At 44.3% G+C, this 16,915-nt stretch overlaps 1 protein-coding gene across 1 annotated transcript in view; it reads left to right on the top strand.

The window, feature by feature from the left end:
• TES (testin LIM domain protein) overlaps window positions 1-16,915 on the top strand; it is a 156,018-nt gene that overhangs the window by 16,064 nt on the left and 123,039 nt on the right. The gene's annotated exons all lie outside the window — the stretch shown is intronic.

The raw sequence follows: 16,915 nt of genomic DNA, 5'->3' as shown, positions 1-16,915 counted from the left end.
CACGAAACCTAAAAAATTATTTGGCTAACATGAACACAGTACTGTGCTGGTACAGACACGCGGATCGTGGGCTCATTTCACTTATGACTTGCTGTCTGCTAGAAAGTAGGTTGTCAGAGTCCATTGTCCCTGCCTTTCTAGTGACCGTCCGCCCACCATGCTTGAAGAGTCAAGCTAAGCAGTCCGGGATCTCTTTGCATTCATTGAAGCCGCTGCTGTGATGGCTTCCTTCAAAGCCATTTTGCCGAACAAACACAATGTTTGACGTTCTCATCCGCAAAGTCATTTGTTTTTCGAGAATAAACTCCAAAACCAGCAGTTAATTTTTAAAAATGAAAAAATAAATGACCCCGAATGGAAAGACCTTTCTTTCTTCCTGCCTGTGGGAGACATTGAACAATTTCCCTGCACGGTATGCCTTGTCAAGAAAACCTAGTGACAGCCACCCTGCCTGAAATGGTTCCAGATGATTGTCACTATGGCCGGACATCCCTCCTGATGGGCCCTCGGGACAGAAGATTCAGATTGAAGATCTATTGAGGTTCCACCATCTGAAATACAGTGCTTGCCTCTAAAGAAAGTGAGATAACCGCAGCTTTGGCAAGGCAGGGGCGTGAATGACTTAGAGTGGTTCTCCCGCTCCACCAAACTCGAAATGACTCCAATTACCTATGCCGTTGAGATAGTTGCTCAGCTCAAAGGAGTAAAACACTGAGGCTGAGGCAGTTGATAGATTAAATCTTCCATCAGTTCTTTAGACGACCAGCGTGAATGGGTGATTGGGTCGATTCTTTAGATTTCATCGAAATAGGCTCAGGATTCTTCTACTTGAACAGATTTCTTTAGTTTGTCTGCATCCTAAATGGTATGTAATCAATCTGTGCATTTCTTAGCATAGTGGTGTAAGGATATTACATTATTTCTTGGTGCTCAAAGATTAAATTATTGTGATGTCGTCTCCGAGAATACTCCTAGATTTCTAAATCCTCCACCATGACAAATGAAAATGTAGTACTATTACTAACTTTTCCAAACTATTAGAAATGACAGGACATTGATATTGTTATAAAAGGATTGGGTTTGGGCGAGTATGTTGGTTGGAAGTGCAGTGTGTCAGGTCACAACCAGATAGGACTCCGTAGTTTCTTTAATTACCTTGACAATAATATCCTTGAAAGGACATCAAGAGTCCGATATAAAATACAGTACCGAAGCATGAACTTCCTTGCCTCATGAATACTTAATCTTCCAAAAACCTGCATTTAACTTTAAGTCCATAATGTGAGATCTGAAAGGAGCCAGCACATCTAAACCTAAAAAGCTGAACACTTGTGGCGCTTGATAATTACATTATTTTATGGTCTGGCTGTATAAGAATCTAGACTTGTGCTCATCCTTTTGGTATGTTGTTTTTACGAAAGCTGATAAAACTTTACGGCCTAATAATGCCTGCAGGATCGTCCAAGCTGGTCACTTTTGGATGGTTTATCTTTCTCTCTTTCTCGATCTCTGTCGATCTCTCTCAAGCTCCTAAGAGTTACACTCTGATTAATATTGCTTCCTCCTTTGATAAATGCTTAACTACAGCCTCCAGCCACGTCCCTAAAACTTATTTTATATCCCACGATCTTGCTGGGGCAGGCTAGCAGAAACGTAGAGTATTTGGAAGTAGGGCTATTCAACTTGTAGGTGAGTGACAGTCTTCGGAAGTTGGGGTAGGTCTAGCTGGAAAGCTTCCTTTTAAAACTATGCTCTGTGTATGGCTCCATAAACTGTTTTGACATGTTTTCAAATGAATCTTTCCATAATTTTCTAGAAAAATGAAGCACATTTTTTTTAATTGAAGCAGCTGCACAGCTGTTTTAGAGAATCCATCTAGTCTCAGAAAATCCTTTGTTTGAAGATGAAGAAATCCTTTAAGGAACTGTTTTACTGTTAATAGTTTGTGTTTCCGGTTTTGGAGTAATAGCACCCTAAGCGCTGAATGAGAAAACCGTAAGTACGTGCAACAAGCAACCTCCATCTATGTTTGGGCGGTTATAATATCCAATTTTCCAAGCGCTTCGTTACATTGACGCTAGTTACAGCTTTTAGTTCATGGAAACAAAATGGTAAATGTAGCTTAAGTTGTTGCAGGATTCATTTTGCAACCTCTTCTAGGGTTCTTATCTCGGATTCAGTTATTTTATGTGAATTATTTATTTTGCCAACCTGGTTTGCTATCTGCTGAAAGACACGAAAGAATGTAGGCATGGAATCTTGACAAACTCGTAGAATATGAACGCATCAATCTTACGTTTTTGTATATGCTTGAGTGTTTAACTTCACACATCTCTATATTCTTAAAGTCAGTAAATTTGAAAGGAAGAGTGAAAGTGTGCCGAGAATACTGGCATACTAAAGAAAGAAGGCCACGTGTATTGCAACCAGCAGTTTAAGGATTCGTGCTAAATCTCATGTTCTACAAAAAGCATGTGTGGGGGATGAAAGACAGGTATAATTTGAATATTCGGCTGTGGTGTCAGTCATTCGTACTGTTGCCTGCTGAAGCATAGTAGGCAAGCGCTTATATTGCCGAAAATGAAGGCTTTTTGTTTAGCAGTTTTGAGTGTACATATTTTACTAAGGCACTTTTTAGACCATGTAAGTACAGTGTATTAAAGGTCTTTGGTTGGAAACAATTGCTTTCTTGGTTTCTAGAGTCCTCCCATTTATTATGCTTTGTCCCTTGCATAGCGGTCTCTATACCCAGTCAGTCTGTTGCATTCCAGGTAATGGTGGCCGTCTTTGTACGGAGACACACCATCACAGTTTAAATTGAGGTGAGCATTACACAGAACTTCTCTAACCTCAACAACCAACAGAGGCCTCTAAGATCTGGTGAGTCATAGAATGGTGCAAAAGTACAGCAGGAAGACTTTGAGGTTGAGAACTCCTTTCACAGTAGACCTCCAGAGCACTTTCACTGAGGATATGCTCAATTCTGGAGATCAGGTGACATGGAAATGCTGTGGCCACCACCAGGGTCCCACCAAACAAATGATTCTTAAAATGATGATATTCCAGTGGGAATATACTCTTTGAGCTCCATGCAAATACTTCTGTAACACAAAGGGACCGGAGACACAGAAATGATGCCTAGCCCACCAGTCAGGTCTACAGAGTCTTGGTGAACCTAGGAGCAGCACATTGCGTAGACAAAGTGCGTCAAGTTTGTGAGCATGTTTCTTTAATTAAAGCCACTCTGGGGCTCTGATCGCTGGCACTGGCTTTGCCATCCTTCTCTAGTTGAGCGCCTCTAAAACTATATTGTTCCGTGCTCACTTCTAGAGGTTGGTCCTTCATGTAAACTTTACCACATATTGACCTTTGGTGCCCTTGCTCATTAGGTATGTGTGCCTGAGAATTTACACTGTCATATCTTTGGAGTGATCGGTGCTGATTTTTATTTAGTGAACTACACCATGTTTACGTATGCAAACGGCATACTGAGTTATTTGTACCTTACAATCCCATCTGAACGTGAAATGTGCTGTCCCTGCATTTCAGTTGGTTGTTCATTTGTTTTTATAGGGAGACTGGCAGAACCTCCAAACATAGAAGGCTGATAGGCATCTTCCCCACAAGGAGACCGTTAAAAAGGCCTGTCCCTTCACTGGAATAGCTACTGCTACTGTAAAGTCTGTAAAAGCCTTGATGGAGTGGGAAGTAGTCACTTGCTTGAAGATAGGTGTATTCTGTGTTTCCCCGTGACTTTACAGCCACATGCCAGGGATCAGTCAATGCAAGTAGGAGTTCCCTCCCGAAGTAAGCACACTCAGTTGTCATGCTCACTGAGGTAGAGGACAAAAGTACACTGAAGCTATAGGTAAATAAAAAGTGACAGAGCTGCATTGCCTGTAGAGCCAGGCAGGGGCTATTTTTATTCCAATACTTGTGTTTTTTTTTAATCTTGTTTTATATACTGCTTCACATTGCTCTTCTGCCTATTCTAAGCCCTTTATCGGCATAAAGAGTTAACAAAAGGGTCTTTTTTTTAGCACCTCTCTCACCACTTCCTCACAAACACACACTTTCATTCTACTCCCTCCCATAACTGTCTCTAGAATCTCATAATCACTGTCCTTTTAATCCACAAAAATATTCCCTCCTTCTTTTACCATTTGCCATACACATCAGTCGTTGTAACCCCCTGCATTTCAGTCTCCAAAATCTAGCTGCACATAAGATAGTGCAAGAGAAGGACATTTGCAGAAATTAGGTCAATCATCGCAACTGCAGGCGCAAGCCCATGGCGCACCGTCTGCCCCCCACAGTTGCCTCTTCTTTTATCACAACAGCTCCAGATAGTCTCCACCCCCCCCATGGCTCTAAATGCCAGCTGGAAAACCAAGGAGAGGTCAATGTATCCCTTGTTCTCTAGTGTCACCAACTTAGTAAAGGTACCGTCAAAATTACTGGAAAAGGACAGTGTTAAAGATCCAGGGCAAGATGCTGCTTATCCAGGAGGAAAAGAGAGAGTGTTGGACAGCTCTTTGGTCCCAGCCATAGCCACCAATGTCAGTTTAGATAACTCTGAGTCTATCTGTGATTTAGCATCACCAACTTTACAAGCATCTAGAGATCCTACTCCTAGCACCCCTAGGTTCAGCCCTGGTATCCATAGCTCAACATTCAAGTGACCTCAGACCTTCTCAATGGAAGAATGGATGGGGCAGATCCTAGAAGAGTTCAGAGCAATTAAGGTATCTCAGAAGGTGGCCCATAAGGAGACTAAGGATCAGCTTAGTCAGCTGAATTCTCACTTCGCACATCTTTCTACAAGATGAACACAGGTGGAACAAGAGGTTTCGGATATAGAGGACAGGTGCAACCCATCAGAGTTGACCATACCTCGGATCCAATCAGAACTTGAGGATCTTCAGCTCAAACTTCAGGAATTGGAAAATAGATCACGACGGTCAAATTTTAGATTCGTTGGGGTCCCGGAAGATTTAGAGGCTGCTTCATCAGTAACTAAGATAGTCTCAGATCTCCTATGTAATTGCATTCTTCCAGACCAAGCTAAGACTGAAGCAGATCTTTCTATAATGCGTGCTCACAGGGTCCCCTTTTCACGTCCAGCGAATTTAAAATACCCTTGCACTATCTTAGTCAATTTTGGAGATTTCAGGATTAAAAAACAGATCCTTTCACAAGCAATTAGTAGTAGGAATTTTAAATCTGGTGACACGTTCAGCTTTCGTGTTTTCTGATATGTCGATTACAGCGGCTCATCAGCGACGTGAATTAGTTGGACTGATTGATGATTTTAAAAAGCTAGGGGCACTGGCGGGTATTGTTCAATTAGCCAAACTGAAAGTTCTGTGTAAAGGTCAAACACATGTTTTCCGCGGGTACAGGATGCAAAAGATTTTCTTGCCTCTTTAAAATGATGTCTGCAGGAGTATAGGGGGAAATGCAGAGCGGGGGGGGGTAATAATGTGACAAGTGAAGACAAGGTAATTAGAGTTTCTAGGGCTAAGAGGAGGAAAAGGGTGTAGATAGGATAACAGATGGGCAAATGAGGGTCAGAAGTTCCTTTAACTATTAGTCTAAACGTTTCAATACATGTTTTCCCCCTTTCTTTTCCCCCCCTTCTACCCGCCGGTCTGCGGATCCTGGGGAATCAAGCTCCTGGAGTGCCACAACAATGCACTCATTTCTGGGAGGTTCGGGGAGGGATTATGGTGGAGGGGGAATCGCAGGCAGGGAGGGTGGGGCCAGGGCGGGCAAAGCCCCTGATGAAGGTGGGGTGGGGGGGAGGACACAGGGTGGAGTTAGAGCAAAAGAAAAAAATGCAGGTGGAGGTTAGTCAGCCATGTTCTGTATCCAAGGACAAAGTACAAGGCGAAAGCGCAGTGAAGAATGTAACAGCAACACAATGGGTCATGGTGGTGATGAGGTGTAATATTGAGCAGTGATCGGATTCAAGCTAAGAGTAGCTTTATGTAATTTAAATGGGGCTAATAATAATGTTAAGCTCCAAGCGGCTCTCAACTGGCTGGAAACCGCGCAAGTACAAGTTGTTCTTCTGCAGAAAACTCATCTGAGGGCCAATTTTAAGCTACCTAGACTCCCTGCATGTATTGCTCATTCCTTTTTTGCATCAGCCAACGCTGCGGTACGAGGTGTGGCAGTTTTGTTTTCCAGACAATTTACAGGGAGGATAAAGAGAGTTTTTCGAGACCTATAGGTTAGATGGATAGTAGTTACTGTTACTGTTACGCTGACAGACAAAGAGATCCACTTTGTAAGCTTCTATGGCCCAATAGAGGACAAAATAGCGTCAATGCAGGCACTATATGTACATTTACAAATAAAAAAATAAAAAAACACTAGACATATAAACACTGCCAAATTAATACAATAATTTTGAAACATTTGGAGGGGGCCTGATGATTTTGTTTTTCATGGGGGGTGGCAGAATTAAAAAGTTTGAAGACCACTGTTCTAAACTCACTCTACCCCTTCCTCTCCTTGACTTATGCTAACTACCCAGCCCTGAATCGAGCCAAATATCCATGTGTTTATTCACAGATGAGCAACATTTCTGCAACCTGAGTTACTGAAAATATATAGATGTAGGTCATCATGCTCTAGTAATAGCAATATGCTCAACTAAAGGTGCTCCCTCCGGTTTGAACATCATAAACTGTTCTGCACCGTTGGTTTCTCTCCTTTACATTGCCCTCCCTAGCAATCACTATGATCAAGCTTAGATGTAGAATCTTACATTGTTCATAGATTGTCACTTTCAAAACACACGTCTTACAGCCCGTCATGGGCATGCACTCAGAATCTGCAGTACTCAGTTCATAGATCCCAGAAAAAGGCAACAATCCCACACTCCACCTGACCATTATACTCTCTGCTTCCCAGACTATTATCTCAAATTTAGCCCTACTCCTTTTAAGTTCTGTTTTAATTCTGTAGTTGCAACCCTAAACTGTTCCAAGTCTGTAGTCCTACTAACCCTACTGAAAAAAATTAAAGCATGCCTCCATCCTTACCATCTAATAGTCCTACTGTATCTCAGTTTTTCTCACTACTCAGCATTTTTTTATCCTGATGTTCATCTGTCTCTTTGCCCTACTCAATGGCAAATTGCATTTCACTATGATCTGACTGTGCCTCCCTCTTTATTCCTTTACACCAGCTGTAGATGTGCCCGATGAAACAGAAATGTTTTTATCCTCTTCCTCACTCACAACTCCACTTTGAAACTAAATCCTCAGGTTTTGCAATGCCATCTGTCTCCTCATGTTCAACTCCTACCCAACAAAAGTAATCTACTTTTCCTCTGCTCTCTTTTCCTTTAGTGCCTTTTATCACACATCTTGATTCCCTCATCCTCTTCTACTGTTGCAGCAGACGGGTTCAAGTCCCTATCCTCAGCTGCAGAATTTGTCTAGCTTCCTCCTACACTATATCAACTTCCACGTTTGAGTCCCTCGTCCTCCTCCACTGTCTCTGCTGCAGGGTTTGAGTCCCTCATCCTCCTACACTATATCAACTGCCGGGTTTGAGTCCCTCATCCTCCTCCACTGTGTTAGCTGTTGGGTTTGTGTCTCTCATCTTCCTCCATTGTGTCTTCTGACCTCCTTTTTTATGGTATGCTTGACTCTGTTTTTGCTGGTTTATCGTCTCTGCGCACCTTACCACTACTGATCAGTGCTAAAATGCATGTGCTCCCTATGTAAATTATATTGGTAATTGGTTTATCCATGATTGGCATATTTGATTTACTCATAAGTCCCTAATAAAGTGCACTATGCGTGGCCAGGGCCTGTAGATCAAATGCTACTAGTGGGCCTTCAGCACTGATTGTGCCTCACGAGTAGCCCTCTAAACATGTCTCAGACCTGCGTCTGCAGTGTGTGTGTGTGTGTGTGCAGTTTTAAACTGCCAATTCGACCTGACCTGGTACCCACTTGCCAGGCCCTAATCTTCCTTTTTTGTTGTATATGTAAGGCACCACCAAGGTAGGCCCTAGGTAGCCCCCTGGACAGGGTACAGTGTATGTTAAAGGTAGTGTAGGAAGCTGGCTCTGTATATACTATATCAAAATGAGATATAATGTGCACAGAGTTCAGGGGTTCCGCAGAGGCTTAACAAAAGCTAAAGTAGATAATACTAATGCTCTGTTTTGTGGTATTGTGGTCGAGCAGTTAGGCTTATTAGAGGGTAGTGCAAAGCATTTGTTGTACACACACAGACAATAGAAGAAGCACAGAATTCAAGTTGCAGGCAAGTACTTCAATAGATACTATTTCCCACATATATCAATAGCACTTTGTTTGAAATCGATTAGTTATAGTTTTTGAAATATTGGCAATTATCTGTTTTAAAATTTGACAGTGCAATTTTTAGAAACAGCTCCTGGGGAGAAGAAAAGTTAAAACGATTTGCAGGTAAGTACTCGACTTACAGTTCCAGTCTCTGGGGGTTAAGAAGTCCACAGGTTGGGGTTCAAGTTAACCCCAAACACCCACCACCAGCAACTAGGGCTGACCGGGTGCAGAGGTCGTGGTTGAGACAAATTTAACATGGGCTCCTATGGAGACTGAGGGCCCTCGGAATCAGCCTGCCTGCAGGTAAGTACCTATGACTTAAGAGGGAAGACCTGGAGGGTTTAGAGGAGCACTGGGGGGCCACATGTAGGCACCAATACTACACCCTCAGCGGCACTGGGGCACCTGGGTGCAGGGTGCAAACAAGGCATCGGTTCTCCAGTGATTCTTTATGAGGGGCCCCCAGGGGTCACTCAGATGCTGCAGGCGAGGTCCAGGGGGTCGACTCGGGCAAACCACAGGCTGGAAAGGGAGGAGGGCCGCCTGCCGAACATAGCTGCACCGGAGGTCGGGTTCTCCAAGGCCTGTGCGGCTGCGGGTGCAGTGGTCTTTTAGGTGTCGGATAACTTCGTCCGGAGATTTAGCAGTCAGGGGGTCCTCGGGATTCCCTCTGCATGTGTCGTCATGGAGGGGTGGATAGGTCAACCCAGGGTGGGAACTTGCTCAGAATCGCCTGGTAATCCTCTCTAGTTGGTTGGCCCGCCTGGACATGGGCTGTGGGCATCGGGTGCAGAGTTGTCAGAACTCATGCACCCGGAGTGGGGCTGGAGTCCATGATTGTTGTTTCTTCTTGGACAGGGCTGCTGTCCATTGGAGTTCTTGGTCCCTTTAGGTGCAGAGCTGTCCTCTGGAGCTTGGCAGAGGTCGCTGGTCCTGCTGGATGTGTTGCTGTTCTTGAGCAGCTTCTTTGAAACAGGAAACAGGCCATTAAGGCTGGGGCCATGTTGGTTGTCGTCTTCCTTGTTCTCTGCTGGGGGTTCAGCTATGGAGTCCTTCTTTCATGTCAGGTCTCCAGGAATCTGGTGAGCTGGGTTCAGGGAGGCCCTTATATCCTCGATTTAGAGGTGTTTCAGGAGTCCGAGGGCAGTAGCCAATGGCTACTGTCCCTGAGGGTGGCTACACCCTTTTTGTGTCCACTCCCTTTGGGGAGGGGGACACACACCGAACCCTATTGGTCCCTGTCCTCCAAACCAAGATAGAGGATTCTACAGGAAGAGGGTCACCTCTGCTCTAGACACCCTAGGGGTTGTCCTAGCTTGGGCGGTCACTCCTCCCTGTTTTCCCTAATTTTCCCACCAGACTTGCCGCCAGACGTGGGACTTTGTCTGGGGGTGGGCAACTCCACTAGCTGGAGTGCCCTGGGGCACTGGAACATGAGGTCTGACCCTTTGAGGCTCACCGCCAGGTGTTACAGTTCCTGCAGGGTGGAGGTGTGAAGCACCTCCACCCAGAACAGGCTTTGTTTCTGGCTTCAGAGGACACAAAGGTTCTCACCCTATGGGGTCAGAAACATTTTTGCTAGTGGCAGGCTGGCATACACCAGTCAGTCCTACACTAGCGTATGGTATAAAATACAGGGGGAATCTCTAAGATGCCCTCTGTGTGCTTTAAAAAAAAAAAGAAAATCCAACACTGGCATCAGTGTGGGTTTATTGTGCTGAGAAGATTCATACCAAACTTCCCAGTATTCAGTGAATCTATTATGGAGCTGTGGAGTTTGTAACTAAACACTCCAAGACCATATACTTATTATGACCACACTGCACTTACAGTATCTAAGAATGGACTTAGACACTGTAGGGGCATATTGCTCATGCAGCTATGCCCTCACCTGTGGTATAGTGCACCCTGCCTTAGGGCTCTAAGGCCTGCTAGAGGGGTGACTTACTTATGCCACAGGCAGTGTCTAGTGGGAATGGCACCCTGAGAGGGATGCCATGTAGACTTTGCCTTTTTCTCCCCACCAACACACAATTTGCTAAGACAGTATGCATGTGTTTGGGGAAGAGTCCCTTAGAATGGCGTAACACGTGCTGCAGCCCTTATGGACCCTCCCTGGTCAAAAGACCCTTGGTGCCACTGGTACCTTTTACAAGAGACTTTATATGTGTACCAGAAAAACAATGGTGCATTTTTAGGAAAAGAACACTTGTGTTGGGGCCTGGTTAACACGACGACAGCAAACTCTCAGTCAAGTTAGCATCAATACCAGGCAAAAAGTGTGGGGGGGGTAACTACAACAAGGGCCAGTTTCCTACAAGTAGGACATGTACTGATGTGTTTTACATGTCCTGACACTGAGGACATGGGGACTGCCTTTAAATATCGTTTAAGTGCAGTTTCCTATTGGGAGCAGATAGAGATTTGGAGTTTGGGGTCTCTGAACACACCATTTAAAAATACACCTTTTGATAAAGTTGATTTTTAGATTGACAGTTTGAAAATGCCACATTTAGAAAGTGGCCATTTTCTTGCTTAAACCATTCTGTGCCTCTGCCTGCTTGTGTATTCCCCATCTGGGTCAGACAAACAGTTGGGCTGTTGTGAATTCCCTTTAGACAGTAACACAAATGGGAGCTGTGGTGTAGCCTGCATATCCTGATGGGTCTCCTGGGTTAGAGTGGGGAGGGAGGAGCTGACACACCTGAAAGGGCCGTGCCTCAGTCAATCAGAGATTTGTAGAGCATGGATAATCACCCATAGGGTCTCAAGGCGCTGTTTGTGGGTGTGCTGCTCAGTTGAAAAGCCAGGTCTTGAGGTCCTTTCTGAACTTCTTCAGTGATGCGGTTTGCCTGAGCTTGAGAGGTATTGTGTTCCATGTCCGGGCTGCTACGTAGGAGAAGGATCTGTCCTCACACAATGCAGTCTCCGTCCCCCTGGAGTGTGTCTGGGGCCAGGCCTGGGCAAGGCAGGATCTTGTGAAAAACAGAGACTTTCCTTTGAAGTTTTCCTACTTCAAAGGCAGAAAGGAGTATAAGTAGTGGACCCAAAACCCCAGATTTTTAGAACACTTCTGTATCAAGAGGAACCTCTGCCAAGGAGAAGAGCTGGAGGAGGAGTACTGCCCCTTTGCTCTGGGTACTTTGCTGGGTCGCCCTGCAGTTGCTGCTCCTGCCTTAAAGAGGACAAAGACTGGACCTTGTTGTGTACCTTGCTTGTGAAGTTTCTCTAAGGGCTTGAAGTAGAGCTTGCCTCCTGTTGGAAGTCTCATGGACATCAAATACTTCAGCTTCATCAGCCTACAGCACTGGGAACTGTGTTTTGCGCTGCAACAGAAGAAAAACCACAGTGACGCCGTCAATGACGCTGCTGTCTGCATGTGACCTGATGACACCACACAGATCCGTGCCCCACGTCGCACTGCAACCCTGGTCTCACTGATGCTGACACTGTCTCAAGCCGCTGCTTGCTCTGTAACCTTTGGGCCCTGCACTCCGAATCGCCTTGCTCACACTGCAACCTTGGCATCCCTGATGACACCACTCCATGCTGATACCGACGCCGCTGCCTGCACCTTTGCATGTGGACACCGCTCATGAGGTACACAAAGCACCGCCCTGTCCCGCACTGCAGCCCTGGTCCACCGACGCCAGTGCCATCAACTCCAGCATTGTCAACAGATGCCCCATCTGCACCACGACCAATGGCCATAGCACGGAACCCGCCCTACCGCTGACTTGGCCCTACCGGCGACAGCGCATCAGCAACGATGCCGCCGCTGCCTGCACCATGACCTGGAGACACCACTTGTCACAGCACCCCGCTTCACACCACAGCCTTGTTCTCACCGACGCCACAGGATGCAGTCACTGAGCCGTTGCCTGCACCGTGACCTGTGGACACCACACGTCCCATCATCCCACTTCGCACAGCAGCCCAGACACCATCCACCATCCACGCCAGCTCTCCTGACTTCGTCATCAGCCTGGAGTTTGATTTGCAACGCGTGTGACTTCAAGGGCCCGACTATCCCCTGCACTGATCTTTGGAACCAACGTCTGCAACGCCATGCTCCAGATCTCATTGCAAGGATCCCGGCCCCCTACATTTCCAAGGTACTATATGTGGGTCTTCCCAACACCGTAGCTGGCCCGCGACGCCGCGGCCGGCCTGAACTGTTGGATGTGGTGTTCATGATGCCATGATTGCCATGATTGCCCCAGACAGAGCTGTCGACTTCAAGGAACTGTATTTTTAAGATAATTTTCATATCTTTATTACTGTTTGTTGGATTGTTCTCATTTTGTTCTTGTTTTACCTAGAACAATATTGGCTATTTTTCTAAAACTGGTATGGTGTCTTTTTGTAGTGTTTCCCTGTATAACTGCTTATGTGCAACTGCTTTACACATTGCTTCTTATATCAGCCTGACTTCTCATGCCAAGCTACCATGGGGGCGAGCAGGGGTTATTTTAGCTGGGTATCTCTCTTATCCTGACTAGAGTGAGGGTCTCTACCTGGATATGGTGCAATTAGGGACCCCATTTCTAACACCGGGTTTGAGTCTCTATCCTGAAACTGTTTCAGCTTCCAAGTTTGAGTCCCTTATCCTCCTCCACTGTCACAGCTGCTGGGTTTGAGTCTCTCCCTCTCCTCCACTGTTTTAGCTGTTGGGTTCGAGTCCCTCATTTTACTCCACCAGGCACTTGGAATTCCAATAGCCCAACGCCCAGGACGTATTGTTTGGGGTCAAGGATAACAAGGAATAAGTGAGCCCAACCCCCCTGCAGCACAAACCCTTTGGCTGCCAGTTTATAGGGAAAAGAACTGTCTGCAGTTTAAGTAATATTTGTGTCCATATGTTAATGCTGTTTTAACTTGTATTTATGACTCATTAATGCAAAGCCTTTATTATTTGGGTGAGCGCTCTAAATAAATGTTGTTAGCTCACACTGCGCTACTGATGGTGGTTCCTGTAAAAAAACATGTGTGGACACACATTTGGAAAGGTAAACAATATGAGGCTATGTATAATGCTCCCCGAATGTTCTCTGATTGAATGCAAATGCTCGCAGAAGCTTGTAAGCAAGATGAATGATTAATTGAAAGTAGGAAAAAAACATTTTGCTAATTTACTATGAACGTTTAGGTACTATTTCTTTGAAGCATCATTTAGTAAAATGTGTTGATGCATGCTAGTATTTCCAAAAAATATTCATAATGGAAAATCAGTGTAACCAGTTTCAACAAGATTGTGGGAAACATGAAAACAAATAAGCATTGGCAAAGCCAGGCGATCCTACATTGGTGGTCATGGTTTGGTTTTGTCAGTGCGTGTCTTGTTTTAACGTGGCTGTTGTAAAACCTTACTGTTGGGGAAGCTACCAGGCCCTCACCATTGTAACAAGCATTGGCAAAAAATACTTTTGGTCTCAAAATGCGTACATTCCCACAGTAGTTCCTGGCACTGAACAAAACTACTTTGTCTGCCATTATGCTCCTTGTGGAAAAGCAGAATGCTATCTCTCAGTGTAAGGCCAGCTGATAGATGAATAGAGGGAGAAATACAAATTTAATAAAAACAAAAGGTCCTGGTTAATGCCAGACCTAATAAGGACCCAATTCTTAAAGTAAGTCACAAAAGTGTACCCATGGTGTAGGTCTTTTGCTAATGCAGAATTATGGCTTTCATGAATTCACAAGACTTTATAGAAGTAGTGCCGGAAAACTGTACTGCTAGAAAATATCTGAATTGTATTTTAGCATGAGCAAAAACTGCATGTAAAAATCCATTGAGCGTTTACAAGTTCACTTTCCATCTAACCACTTTTTTCCGCAACCCTGGAAGAACTTCCACTTTTGCCCTTGTCAGATGTAAATTTCTAACCTTTCTCAGTATGGGAAAAGATTAGAGAAGAGCTGGTCAAAATCCTTAAAACATGCAAGTTAGTGGGTTTGCACAGACTCAAAAGCATTCCAGCCCTGGAACTATTGCTTATTGCTTCTTTTGGCCCCAGTATGTAGATCTGCGGAAAGGTGGCAAAATAACGAATTTGCTAGTATTCAAGCCCTAGTATAGTATTAGCCCTGGCAAAATCAGAGGCTATTATCAGTTATATAATGAGATTGCTGCCACAATTTGTTGCTGCACTGCATGGTACCAAAGGGACAAGTAGATTGTTTTACAGGACCAGTATATTATTGAAGCAACCTGTACCATGGACAAGCAGATATTTTATTAAATTCCACACCCCCTGTCCACTGTGTCAGCTGCTCGGTTTGAGTCCCTCATCCTCCTCCACTGTGTCGGCTGCTAGGTTTAGATCCCTAATTCTCCTCCACTGTCTCATCTGCTGGGTTTGGGTCCCTCATCCTCCTCCACTGTCTCAGCCGCAGTGTATGAGTTCCTCATTCTCCTCTATTGTCTGAGCTGCCCTGTTTTAGTCCCTTGTCCTCCTCCACTGTCTCAACTTCGAGGTTTGAGACCTTCACCTTCCTCTACTGTCTCAGCTGCCAGGTTACAGCTACTTAACATCAGGAAGATGTATTCCAACCTCTTCTTCCGGAACCAAGACAATTCTTCTGAAAGGATGTTTATTTTACAATAATCTCAATAACTTACATCAAAAATGTCAGAATCAGAGATATCATGTGATGATATATTAGGTAGTGCCCTCTCTCACAGTAGCAGTGAAATGTTTTTTCCATACTTGGGCTGTCTGTAACGCAATGTCGTCACAGCGTTATTCATGTGGATGATGGGGTTCTTGACTCATTCTTTATGTAGCAGACAAATTTAAGTTTTCAAAACCTTAGACTCCGCTGGCAATTGCTTTGGCCGGCTGCCTTGTGTAAACATGTTTGTCATCCATTTCCTGCCACCATCACTGTTTTTGTAACTGCAACCATGGAAACAAACAGTAAAAGAAAGCTTGCCAAAATGTGTTCTTATCTGTTTTTAGATGATTATGCCAGTTGGTGGTAATACAAGTATAGGCAGGGTCGGGTAAGTTAAAGAAATATTATTAGGTAAAGGAATACGTTTGAAAAATATAATTCCACAAGGAAAGAGTTACATGTTAAGGGAACAAATAATACTACTATTAACCATGTGCTCCAAATATCATATTGGGTTGACGGCCTTTCGATGAGATCTTTCCTGCAAGCCACAGTTTTGAAAGCCATTGTGCACGTTTAGTCATTGGGTTGCATAATAACACTTGGCATGCATGGACCAGGCCTTCCGGCCTCTAGGCCTGTACAGTAGGTGCTGGATGAGTAACGAGTATATTATTAAACAGTTTACTCAGAGAGATTAAACACTCAGTACTTTATTTATAATACACCCTCACGAAACTGAGGTCCCCTCCCTTTTCTTCTAAAGCATGTGGATGGCTGTGAAGTAGAGAACATGCACAAAGAAGAGTTAGTTCCCCCGTGGACAAGAGCATCCACACCAGGGACCTAGGAACGATATCAGGGTCACAGGTTCGAATGCTGACGGGTCCTCTCTGCCTTTCTTCCGTCAAGGACAATAAACATTAGTGCAGTTGGGTAATAATAGACATTTGTTATTTCAGCGCCAAGAGGCCGAAGAGTGAACATGCACTTTAGAAATTCACATTATGTTAATCGCCGATATTTTCCTGTGTTTTAGGATGGCACAACCTGTAACATGCTGTACCTTTAAACATAGCTCCCGATGACCGTTCTTATCCTGATCCTAACACATGTTTACTAAAGGTGCTGTTTTAGAAGTAAGCACTGAGGAGTATTAGTGTATTACCGTGTATGCACATTGTAGATTTTCTTTTTCTGATAAAGCTGTTCGTTAGAACCCATGATGTGGTTACCTTCACCTCACAGCATACAAACTACATTCAGCATTATTATCATCGTTTACAAGGCTTTTAGTCGTGATCCAAAAATGTTTAAATGTAGGAAAAAAAATTTATGGACCTGATATCTCGGGAGTTAATTATGTTTTAGGGGCAAATGATTTGGGTATACTATATGATATGGCTGAGAGGCCTTATCCTGCAGTACACTTGTAAATACTGTGTTGGGTCCAGCCAAGTATGTTTACTCAACTTTAAGCTGAACCCTGGGTAGCTGTGGCCGCAAGCAGTAAGGCTTAATGCAGGAACTATGTGTAAAGCATGTAACCGCACCATACAACAGAATAAGAAAGTCACTTGACACGAAAAAAACAAGACACCAATTTATTAAAAATATTAGATTTTTAAGAATTTTTAGAGACCTTAAGAAACAAAGTCTATCAGAGGATTCCAGAGATACAGATTTTAGAAGCAAGAAATAACTTTTATATCAGCCACAAACAAACATTGGCCAACAAAAAGTTTGTAAACTTTGAAGAGTTTGTAAAAGTTAGTTTGGCAACTCTGGCTTGAGTTGGGCAACCAAGCCTGGCAGGACAGAGGTCTAGTGGGGGCAGAAGGGATACTTTGAGCAGTTACCTGGTCACCAGAGGTTTTAAGGTAAGATTTAAACTTTAGAGGATGTTGGGGGATGCTGGAAAAAGATGCTCAAAGGATGCTCCGATTGTTGTCCCGTCGACGGGC

The sequence above is a fragment of the Pleurodeles waltl genome, chromosome 4_1 (assembly GCF_031143425.1).
Source record: "Pleurodeles waltl isolate 20211129_DDA chromosome 4_1, aPleWal1.hap1.20221129, whole genome shotgun sequence".
NCBI lineage: Eukaryota > Metazoa > Chordata > Amphibia > Caudata > Salamandridae > Pleurodeles > Pleurodeles waltl.
The sequence above is the reverse complement of the archived record's forward strand: the minus strand, read 5'-3'. Positions and strand labels throughout refer to the sequence as shown.